Genomic DNA, 10,215 nt, shown 5'->3' with positions numbered 1-10,215 from the left:
GCCACGACACCTCTCCCGGATCGACGCCCTCCTACACGCTCTCTCGCTTTCGCTTCGCCTTCGGGGTTAGTCAGAGGTGGCCCCTACGACTCGCGAACGGCCAGGACTCCTCGGTCCGTGTTTCAAGACGGGTCGGGTGGGTTGCCGATGCACGTCGCTGACCCGGGGTGGCGGGCGGCTCGAGTAAAAAAGCGTCGCCGAGCGACCTCTCCGGAAACGGAAACGGGCGCGGGCGGGTTGCCCCCGACAAGAACCCGAAACGTCGGCGAGGTGCGTGACGGCGAGGCCGCGCCAGTCCTATCCCGCCTCTCATCGCGCACGCGCCCGAGACGGTGGGGCGCCTAGGGAGCGACACACACAAAGTGCGCGTCGCCCGCACGCGACTTCCGGCGGGATCAAAACGGACCGGCTCGCCACGTGTAACGGATCGTGTCAGATTTCCTCCGTTCCCGGCAGAAAGGGGCAGTTACGTTCGCGGGCCCCGACGGCCGGATGGCCCCCGACTTCACAAGGTGGGAAGACGGGGGTTTTCAGGGTGATGAAACGCCTGCCGCCTACGGGAAAAAAACCCGCGTGTTCGACCTGCACGCCGGGAACGGGTCGCGACGACGGACCGGAGGGGAAGTGCGTCCGGTGCCGGCCGCGCGGAGGTCGCGCCGAAGCGGCCCGCGCCATGATTACGCCGAGCGATGATGAAGGGGACGGGTGCAGCGGAGTCGCGCGCGGAGGGAGCAGGAGGAAAGAAGAAGCGGCGGCGACGGATGCGGCGGGTTAGGGCCCGGCGGCAGCAGCGATCGAGAGGACGAGTCCCCTCCGTCGCAGCCAACCGACGCAGCCACCTACCGACGCCGCGGTTCGTCACCACGTTTCCCTTCCCGCTATCCACGCGGCCCGTCTCCTTCGTCGGCGACGCGGGCACAAAAGCTGGAACCGCGGGGAACGAGTCCCCCGCGGACACGACGAACGACGACCTGTGCCGCGACGGCCTCTCTTTCAAGAACACACATCGAGTTTGGGCTCGAGCCTAGGCAGCACCGGGACTGAGTCCCCCCGCGATCGCGGTGAGCGGTCCCACCCGTTTACCCCTGGGCGGTTTCACGTTCTCTTGAACTCTCTCTCCAAAGTTCTTTTCAACTTTCCCTCACGGTACTTGTCGACTATCGGACTCGTCCCGGTATTTAGCCTTGGATGGAGCTTACCACCCGATTTGGGCTGCGTTCCCCAAGCAACCCGACTCTCGGATCGAAGGCCGTCGCTCGCCGTCCGCACCGAATGGGCCTGGCACCCGCCGCGGGCGGCCCCGATCGAGGGAACTCCGAACTAATGCGAGACGAAAACGAACGGCTGCCTTCGACCCATGCGCCACACGTCCCGAAGCCTTTTACTTGCGACTGGATTCGGCGTTGGGCTTCTCCCGGTTCACTCGCCGTTACTAAGGGAATCCCCGGTTGGTTTCTTTTCCTCCGCTTAGCGATATGCTTAAGTTCAGCGGGTCGTCTCGTCCGAGCCGAGGGCGGCGGTTTTAGTAGAGTGTGGTGTTTGGAGGAGAGGAATCTCGATCGGTACCCTCCGTGTGACGACGGCTGGCCGATATAGCGCCCGTCCGACCGAAATGGAAGAAGCCAACAATTAAAAAAAAGCGTGGGTTCCTCCCCATCCGACGTTGCGTTGCCTACGACGCGGCCACCTTTTTACGGTGCGACGGCCGTGCTCGTCGCGCTGCTCGAGGCGTCGCTGAGAGACACCTTCATGAGGCAGAGAGCGAGACGAGCAGGCGGCGCTTACGTCGGCAGTCGGTTAGGTCGGTGCTTTTTTTTTGTTTTGTTCTCCCTTCGGCTGCTTTCGGACAGACTCCTCCTGCTCCTCCTCCACAGTGTTTCTTCCCGCGGTCGAAAAGGGAAAAGACTCCGCGGGTCTGCCAGCGGGAGACGAAGGAGGAGGCCGGAGAGGGTTTAAAAAAAAAAAAAGACATTGAAAGGAGTCAATTCTTTTTTTATTTTTCTTCCCCCTCGTCACTCGCTCCTGCGACGTCCCGGTTACCACCGTGCCGAGGACCGGGCGGGCACGGGGACGGCAAGATGTCGTTTCGTTAACGGAGAAAGACATGTAACGTTCCGCCTCTCGACCGGACGTGGCCCCGAGACAAGGGATCTCGGGGCCGCAATGTGCGTTCGAGGTGTCGATGTTCACTGAGTCCTGCAATTCGCATCAGTTCTCGCGGCTGGCCGCGCTCTTCATCGACGGACGAGCCGAGTGATCCCCCGTCCAGGGTTCAGCACTTGGTTTTTTTATATTAGTTTTTGTTTATATAGATTTAGTAGTGTGCGAGGAGGTCTGTGCGAGGAGGCGTGACGGCATTGCAATGTCGCGAGTAGTTTGTTTTTAGCTAGCGGCGGTGGCACAGCGGCTGCAAAAAAAACAAAAAAACGATAAAGCGGCGACAAGGCAAAGAAGAAGCGGCCATCACTTGCGGTGGGCGAAAAAACAAACAGGTGGTAAGACGCGGAAGCAAGCAAGAAGAGCTGGGGCTTTAAAAACCTCCGCGTCACCACAAATCTATCTCTCGCTCCCGCCTTTTATAGGTTGGTTTGCGCGCATTCGAGGCGTTGACACCGACAGACAGAGGAGGTAGGCCGGAAAACAACAAACCAGTCTCGAACGGGAAAACGGTAATGATCCTTCCGCAGGTTCACCTACGGAAACCTTGTTACGACTTTTACTTCCTCTAAACGATCGGGTTCGGTCGTCTTCTCCAGGCATCGAACGCCGAGGCGTAGATGCACGAGTGTCGTGACGGACACGGCGCGCACTGCCCGGCGGCGTCGTCGGCCAGATCCGAGGACCTCACCGGACCGTTCGATCGGTAGTAGCGACGGGCGGTGTGTACAAAGGGCAGGGACGTGATCGACGCGGGCTGTTGACCCGCGCCTACCGGGAATTCCTCGTTCACGGGGTTGGTTACAGGCCCCGATCCCTATCACGGGAGGTGGTTCAGAGGTTTCCCAACCCTCTCGGGCCGGGGCGAAGTCCCCGCTGATACCTCCAGTGTAGCGCGCGTGCGGCCCCGGACATCTAAGGGCATCACAGACCTGTTATCGCTCCGCCTCGTGTGGCTTTCTGCCACCCGTCCCTCTAAGAAGTGCGTGAGAAAACCGACCCGGACCCGAGCGCCACGGAGGACGCCGAGCCCGCCGTAAAAATCACTGACATCGGCGCACTAGTTAGCAGGCCGGAGTCTCGTTCGTTATCGGAATCAACCAGACGGATCGCTCCACCAACTAAGAACGGCCATGCACCACCACCCACCGAATCGAGAAAGAGCTATCGATCTGTCAATCCTACCGGTGTCCGGACCGGGTGAGTTTTCCCGTGTTGAGTCAAATTAAGCCGCAGGCTCCACTCCTGGTGGTGCCCTTCCGTCAATTCCTTTAAGTTTCAGCTTTGCAACCATACTCCCCCCGGAACCGAACTCTGGTTTCCCGCAGGCTACCCGCCGGGTCATGGAAGCGAACGCCGGCGGATCGCCGGTCGGCATCGTTTACGGTCGGAACTACGACGGTATCTGATCGTCTTCGAACCTCCGACTTTCGCTCTTGATCGAGGAAAACGTGCTTGCCACACGCCATCGCTGCAGTTCGTCTTGCGACGATCCAAGAATTTCACCTCTAACGTCGCAATACGAGTGGCCCCGACCGCTCCCTTCGATCATTGCCTCGCCGTAGACGGAGACCGACAGACGTAGACGAGGCCCTCTTCCATCATTCCATGCTTATCGTATGCAAGCTTGAACAGCCCGCTCTGAGCACTCTAATTTTTTCAAAGTGAACGTACCGGCCGCCGCGGACACTCGGTTAAGAGCACCCTTGGAGGAGAAACCGCCGACCGCAACACGCGCGCAGACAAGACACGAAGCAGGGACTCGGAGCGGACCGGGGGGTTCAAAAAAAAAGAGGAACGCGCGGAAAGGGAGAGGGAGAGAAGCGCGGGGGTCAGAGTGCGGGGATGCGAATGAACACACCCAAACACACACACGTAGCACCCCCCCGTTAGACTACTCCCGGAACCGAACCGACGACCACTTGTTTTTTTTTTTCCCGGATCCCGATCACGACCTCCTCGTCCACCTCGCCGGCAGGACCGCGTGGCGGGTATGCTAGCGGTTGACACCGGCGGAAAGGGCCGGGAATGCGAACGGACGACCAAAGTCAACGACGGACGATGGCGCCGCCGCCCCGGGGCCGCTTGCGCGACCACGAACCCGAGTTCGGACTACGAGCTTTTTAACCGCAACAACTTTAATATACGCTACCGGAGCTGGAATTACCGCGGCTGCTGGCACCAGACTTGCCCTCCGGTTGGTCCTCGTTAACGGATTTGAAGTGTACTCATTCCGATCGCGGGGCCTCGACAGAGTCCCGCGTCGTTATTTTTCGTCACTACCTCCCCGTGCCGGGAGTGGGTAATTTGCGCGCCTGCTGCCTTCCTTGGATGTGGTAGCCGTTTCGCATGCTCCCTCTCCGGAATCGAACCCCGATTCCCCGTTACCCGTAGTAACCACGGTAGGCACTTAACCGACCGTCGACAGTTGATAGGGCGGACCCTCGAGAGACCCGTCGCCGGGCGTGAAAGCTCGTGCGATCGACCAGTGAGTTATCCAGAGTCACCAAAGCGGAGCGCGCCGCCCTATGAGCCCCGCCACCGAACGGACCCGCGAGCGGGAACGCCGACGACGGGAGGACGGAATGACGCGCATCGGTCTCAGTCTAATATGTAGCGCCGCGACCCGGAACGGCCGACGCGGGTGCCAGCGCGCGAGGCGTGGCGACGACGGCGCGCCGACCGATCGCGGCCTGTGTCACATGTATTAGCTCTAGAATTGCCACAGTTATCCATCGCCTCCGAGGAGGAATACGGTCCCGAGGATTAGGTCCGGTTCCTGAGCCATTCGCGGTTTCGCCCGTTCTAATGCGTGGCGTGAACTTACACTTGCATGGCTTAAGCTTTGAGACAAGCATATGACTACTGGCAGGATCAACCAGGTATCGTTGGAATTTGGGACTTTGTTTCGACAGAACGACAGACCGACCGACCGACCGACCGACATAAGACAGACAACTACAACGACGGGCACGTGTTTATTTGTTTTTCGAGGAGGTTCGCCGTCAGTAGAAGCGCGCTGCCCGCGCTGATGGCCTCTTTTTTGTTTCTCCCCTGACTTGGACCGAGACTCAAAGAACGAAAGCGACCAACGTCGACAACAACAACGACAACGGCACCCTTGACAGCGATACATACGACAAACGACAAGCAGCACGACGGCAGTGCACACGGACATCGAGGGTCAAGGTGCAGACTGAACTCGCCGAGGTCGTCGTCATCGTGGTCGCCATCGATTCCGTCTCGTCGTCGTCGTCGTCAACGTCCACGTCACAGCCGGCCGAGAAGAGAGAACAGACGACAGCGTCGACAACAACAACATCGACAACGGCACCCTTGACAGCGATACATACGACAAACGACAAACAGCACGACGGCAGTGCACACGGACATCGGAGGTCAAGGTGCAGACTGGAATCGTCGAGGTCGTCGTCATCGTGGTCGCCATCGATGCCGTCTCGTCGTCGTCGTCGTCGTCTTCGTCGTCGTCGTCGTCATCAACGTACCAACCGACCGAGACGAGAGAGCAAGCAACAACGTCGACAACAACAACGACAACGGCACCCTTGACAGCGATACATACGACAAACGACAAACAGCACGACGGCAGTGCACACGGACATCGGAGGTCAAGGTGCAGACTGAACTCGTCGAGGTCGTCGTCATCGTGGTCGCCATCGATGCCGTCTCGTCGTCGTCGTCGTCTCCGTCGTCGTCGTCGTCGTCGCCAACGTCAACGTCAACATCACAGCCGTCATCGGGGAGGAGCTGGACCAGGGCAGCGGCGGCGTAAATTTTCCCGTCACCTTCGTCGTCGCCTTCGTCGACCGACCGACCGACCGGCGTCGTGTTCGTGCTCGGAAAACCGAGGAGAGACAACGTGCACATGGCGCGTTCTCGCAAGCGGCTCCTCGGTCCGATTTTTTTGGGCGGCTTTTTCGAGCTTTTTTTTTTTTTTCTCACCCTTTCGTCCGTGCGACGGCGAACGTCAGGGGAAAAAAAAAAAAAAAAAAAAAAAAAAACGACAACAACGCGGCGGACCGGGCGAACAACATCGTCGACACACACGACATTGACGACCGGTCCCCCTTTTCACAATCGCATCGAGATAAAAACGAACGAGTCCGATTCGAGCACCGAGTCGCGAGCGGGAGGACTGTCGGTGCAAGTATCGATCACTGACGTGAGCGCTTCGCCGGACAGAGGATGGCTCATCCGGCAGCCGTGCAAATCGACGGTATGGGAAGAACGAACAAGAAGAGCAACGACTTGATCGGCGGCTTGGGAACTGCGGACGGTGAAAACGGGTTAATCGACTGCGACCACGACTGCTCGATCGATCTTCTTTGGCGCTAACAAAGGTGGAGGTGGCGCAAGAAGGGACTAGCGCTATCACCGTCCACGTATCAGAAGATGCGGCGGCAGACGTCGACGCTTATGCGTTGTCGGACGAGAAGTCGCTGCAGCACGTGTACCGCGAGCGGGACGTCCAAGGTTTTGCCAGACGGAAAGAAATCGGGTGTCAGCGAACGTTCACACGGCTGTGAGATCGGACGCTGACAGGAGTAGGAGGCGGCAGGCAGGCGGCGGTTACGGCGGCGGCGCCTGCTGCTGCTCATCCTCCTGTTTGCTGCGGCGACTTCCAGGACGGGAGAGCATCGAACAACGTACGTATGGTTACAAGGGGATCAGGATCTACATAGTGCATCCCCCGCGGCTATTTTTGTTTGTTTGTTCGCTCGTTCGTTAATTCGTTCGTTCGTTCGTTCGTTCGTTCGTTACAATGTACGTTTTTCCGTTCGACGGCGGCAGAGAGCGGCGGCGTTTCTCCCTAATCCGGAGGATTTATCGGTCGCACAGCGATGGGTCGTTCGGCCGATCATCGAAAGATTCGCAGGTAGTGGTTGAATGGCAGAACGGCAGCAACAACAGCGGCGGCTGAGAGCGGCGAACGCTGAGGCGGAAGCAGAAGCTGCAGCAAACGTATCGGCTAAACATGGTGGACATAGATATGGCTGACGACGCGGGTACCACGACGACTATGGAACCAGGAAAAGGAGCCGTTAGTTGTTCCAACATATCGTTCGACACGTCGAGCAGCCCTAGGTCCACGGAGAAGCACACACACGTACCACGTATTATAACCTAACGACGATGAGCGGGCGCACGGTTGGCAGGAACGAAGGCGGCGGATCAAAACAAGTTGGAGCGCGGCGACAGCGATAACGGTGACAGCCCTAGGCGGCGGAGATGCCACTTTCTGACGCCTTTGCGACAAGCCCGTAGAGACGTTCCGGACCACCACGAGGCAAAGAGTCGCTGCTCCGACGAACCGACACACCAAAGTGTGCTTCCTACCGAACATGTTTTATAAAACTTTCAAACTGGAAAACCCCAGAAATGGTGTTGGTATTTGTCCAGACCCACCTCCGACACCTGAAAATGGTGGTCAAAAAAAACGTCGATTATACGAAGCGACATTTCTGGTCGGCGATTTTCCAGTTTTACGCCTACTGCCACATGGGGATGTCGGTAGGCGTCGCAAAGTGCCTTCTCGTAGGCTAGGCACACCAGGACTTTGTCATTTTTTTCCCCCTCGACATTCCTGGTCCGGTCTATTCCGATTTTACACCTACCGCCATGTGGGGGTGGCAGTAGGCGTCGAAAAGTGCCTTCTCGACCGCTAGCGACACCACTACTTGAGGCCTACTGGAGGGCCCGCACACCGACTAGGAAGCCGCGGAGTCGACCCCGGGGGCCTCCGCCTCTCGCCGCCGCTCACTTGGACGCCTTCCGCAACCTGTGGTCCCGCTCCGGGCCGCCGGGAGCCTCGCCGACCTGACCGGTGTCGGTAGGCGTCTGGAAGCGCCCGGCCGACCTGGACGAGGTCCCCCTGGCCCCCGGGGGACACCCCTTAGTTGGATGGGGGTGCTGTCCCGGGCACACATGCAACCCGCGGCCGCCTACCGACAGCCCCCGTCGCTCGATCGCTACTCCTTTCCAACATATGTCGGAGAAGCCGGGCGGTTGTGAAACCCCAGAAATGGTGTTGGTATTCGTCCAGACCCACCTCCGACACCTGAAAATGGTGGTCAAAAAAAACGTCGATTATACGAAGCGACATTTCTGGTCGGCGATTTTCCAGTTTTGCGCCTACCGCCATGTGGGGGTGGCAGTAGGCGTCGAAAAGTGCCTTCTCGACCGCTAGCGACACCACTACTTTATCGAGCTCTGGAGGCCCGCACACCGACTAGGAAGCCGCGGAGTCGACCCCGGGGGCCTCCTGGCGTCGCCGCCGCTCACTTGGACGCCTTCCGCAACCTGTGGTCCCGCTCCGGGCCGCCGGGAGCCTCGCCGACCTGACCGGTGTCGGTAGGCGTCTGGAAGCGCCCGGCCGACCTGGACGAGGTCCCCCTGGCCCCCGGGGGACACCCCTTAGTTGGATGGGGGTGCTGTCCCGGGCACACATGCAACCCGCGGCCGCCTACCGACAGCCCCCGTCGCTCGATCGCTACTCCTTTCCAACATATGTCGGAGAAGCCGGGCGGTTGTGAAACCCCAGAAATGGTGTTGGTATTCGTCCAGACCCACCTCCGACACCTGAAAATGGTGGTCAAAAAAAACGTCGATTATACGAAGCGACATTTCTGGTCGGCGATTTTCCAGTTTTGCGCCTACCGCCATGTGGGGGTGGCAGTAGGCGTCGAAAAGTGCCTTCTCGACCGCTAGCGACACCACTACTTTATCGAGCTCTGGAGGCCCGCACACCGACTAGGAAGCCGCGGAGTCGACCCCGGGGGCCTCCTGGCGTCGCCGCCGCTCACTTGGACGCCTTCCGCAACCTGTGGTCCCGCTCCGGGCCGCCGGGAGCCTCGCCGACCTGACCGGTGTCGGTAGGCGTCAGTCAAACTTGCTTAAGAGGCAAAGCCTCCTCACACCTTAAGAGAGTCACAGTTAGTCCCGCCGTTTACCCGTGGTCGTCGTCGGGGGTGCCGGTCGGTGTGTTTCGGCGTGTTTCTTTCTTACTTTAGCTCGCTCCTATAAGCTAACTCAGCAGCCCTGCTAAAATCAATTTATCATTATTTTCAATCTATCGAAAATCTTAATTTATTATTATTTTCCAACTATCGAAAATCTTAATAGAGTTGGGGTTTTTTGTTTGTTTTTTTTTTAAAATTCCATTGTAACAACAGACAGCCAGCCAGCAGCATGTGGTGTCGGTAGGCGTCTGGAAGCGCTTGAGGAGGCAGAGGAGTTGGCAAGCTCGCTAAACTGCCCGCTGGTGTGGTGGTGTCGGTAGAGGCGTCTTGAATATACCCGGTCGCTCGATCGACGACGACGGCTAGGTGGCCGAGGAGGAGGAGGACTACCTACCTACCTACCTAGCCGAATAGCCGTGGTAGTCGTCAGTCAAACTTGCTTAAGAGGCGGCAAAGTCCCGCCGTTTACCCGTGGTCGTCGTCGGGGGTGCCGGTCGGTGTGTTTCGGCGTGTTTCTTTCTTACTTTAGCTCGCTCCTATAAGCTAACTCAGCAGCCCTGCTAAAATCAATTTATCATTATTTTCAATCTATCGAAAATCTTAATTTATTATTATTTTCCAACTATCGAAAATCTTAATAGAGTTGGGGTTTTTTGTTTGTTTTTTTTTTAAAATTCCATTGTAACAACAGACAGCCAGCCAGCAGCATGTGGTGTCGGTAGGCGTCTGGAAGCGCTTGAGGAGGCAGAGGAGTTGGCAAGCTCGCTAAACTGCCCGCTGGTGTGGTGGTGTCGGTAGAGGCGTCTTGAATATACCCGGTCGCTCGATCGACGACGACGGCTAGGTGGCCGAGGAGGAGGAGGACTACCTACCTACCTACCTAGCCGAATAGCCGTGGTAGTCGTCAGTCAAACTTGCTTAAGAGGCGGCAAAGTCCCGCCGTTTACCCGTGGTCGTCGTCGGGGGTGCCGGTCGGTGTGTTTCGGCGTGTTTCTTTCTTACTTTAGCTCGCTCCTATAAGCTAACTCAGCAGCCCTGCTAAAATCAATTTATCATTATTTTCAATCTATCGAAAATC

General features: G+C 58.2%; 1 non-coding gene and 1 pseudogene across 1 annotated transcript; both read right to left on the bottom strand.

Moving 5' to 3' along the window:
• Positions 1-2,115: 2,115 nt before the first annotated feature.
• LOC145273325 (5.8S ribosomal RNA) lies at positions 2,116-2,273 on the bottom strand. The gene has a single exon (XR_013866320.1). It is a non-coding gene; the product is annotated as a 5.8S ribosomal RNA (ribosomal RNA).
• Positions 2,274-2,670: 397 nt separating this feature from the next.
• Positions 2,671-5,042, bottom strand: LOC145273431 (small subunit ribosomal RNA; annotated as a pseudogene).
• Positions 5,043-10,215: the final 5,173 nt, after the last annotated feature.

This window comes from Euprymna scolopes, unplaced genomic scaffold (genome assembly GCF_053919585.1).
Source record: "Euprymna scolopes isolate OS-2025 unplaced genomic scaffold, ASM5391958v1 sca1, whole genome shotgun sequence".
NCBI lineage: Eukaryota > Metazoa > Mollusca > Cephalopoda > Sepiida > Sepiolidae > Euprymna > Euprymna scolopes.
The sequence above is the reverse complement of the archived record's forward strand: the minus strand, read 5'-3'. Positions and strand labels throughout refer to the sequence as shown.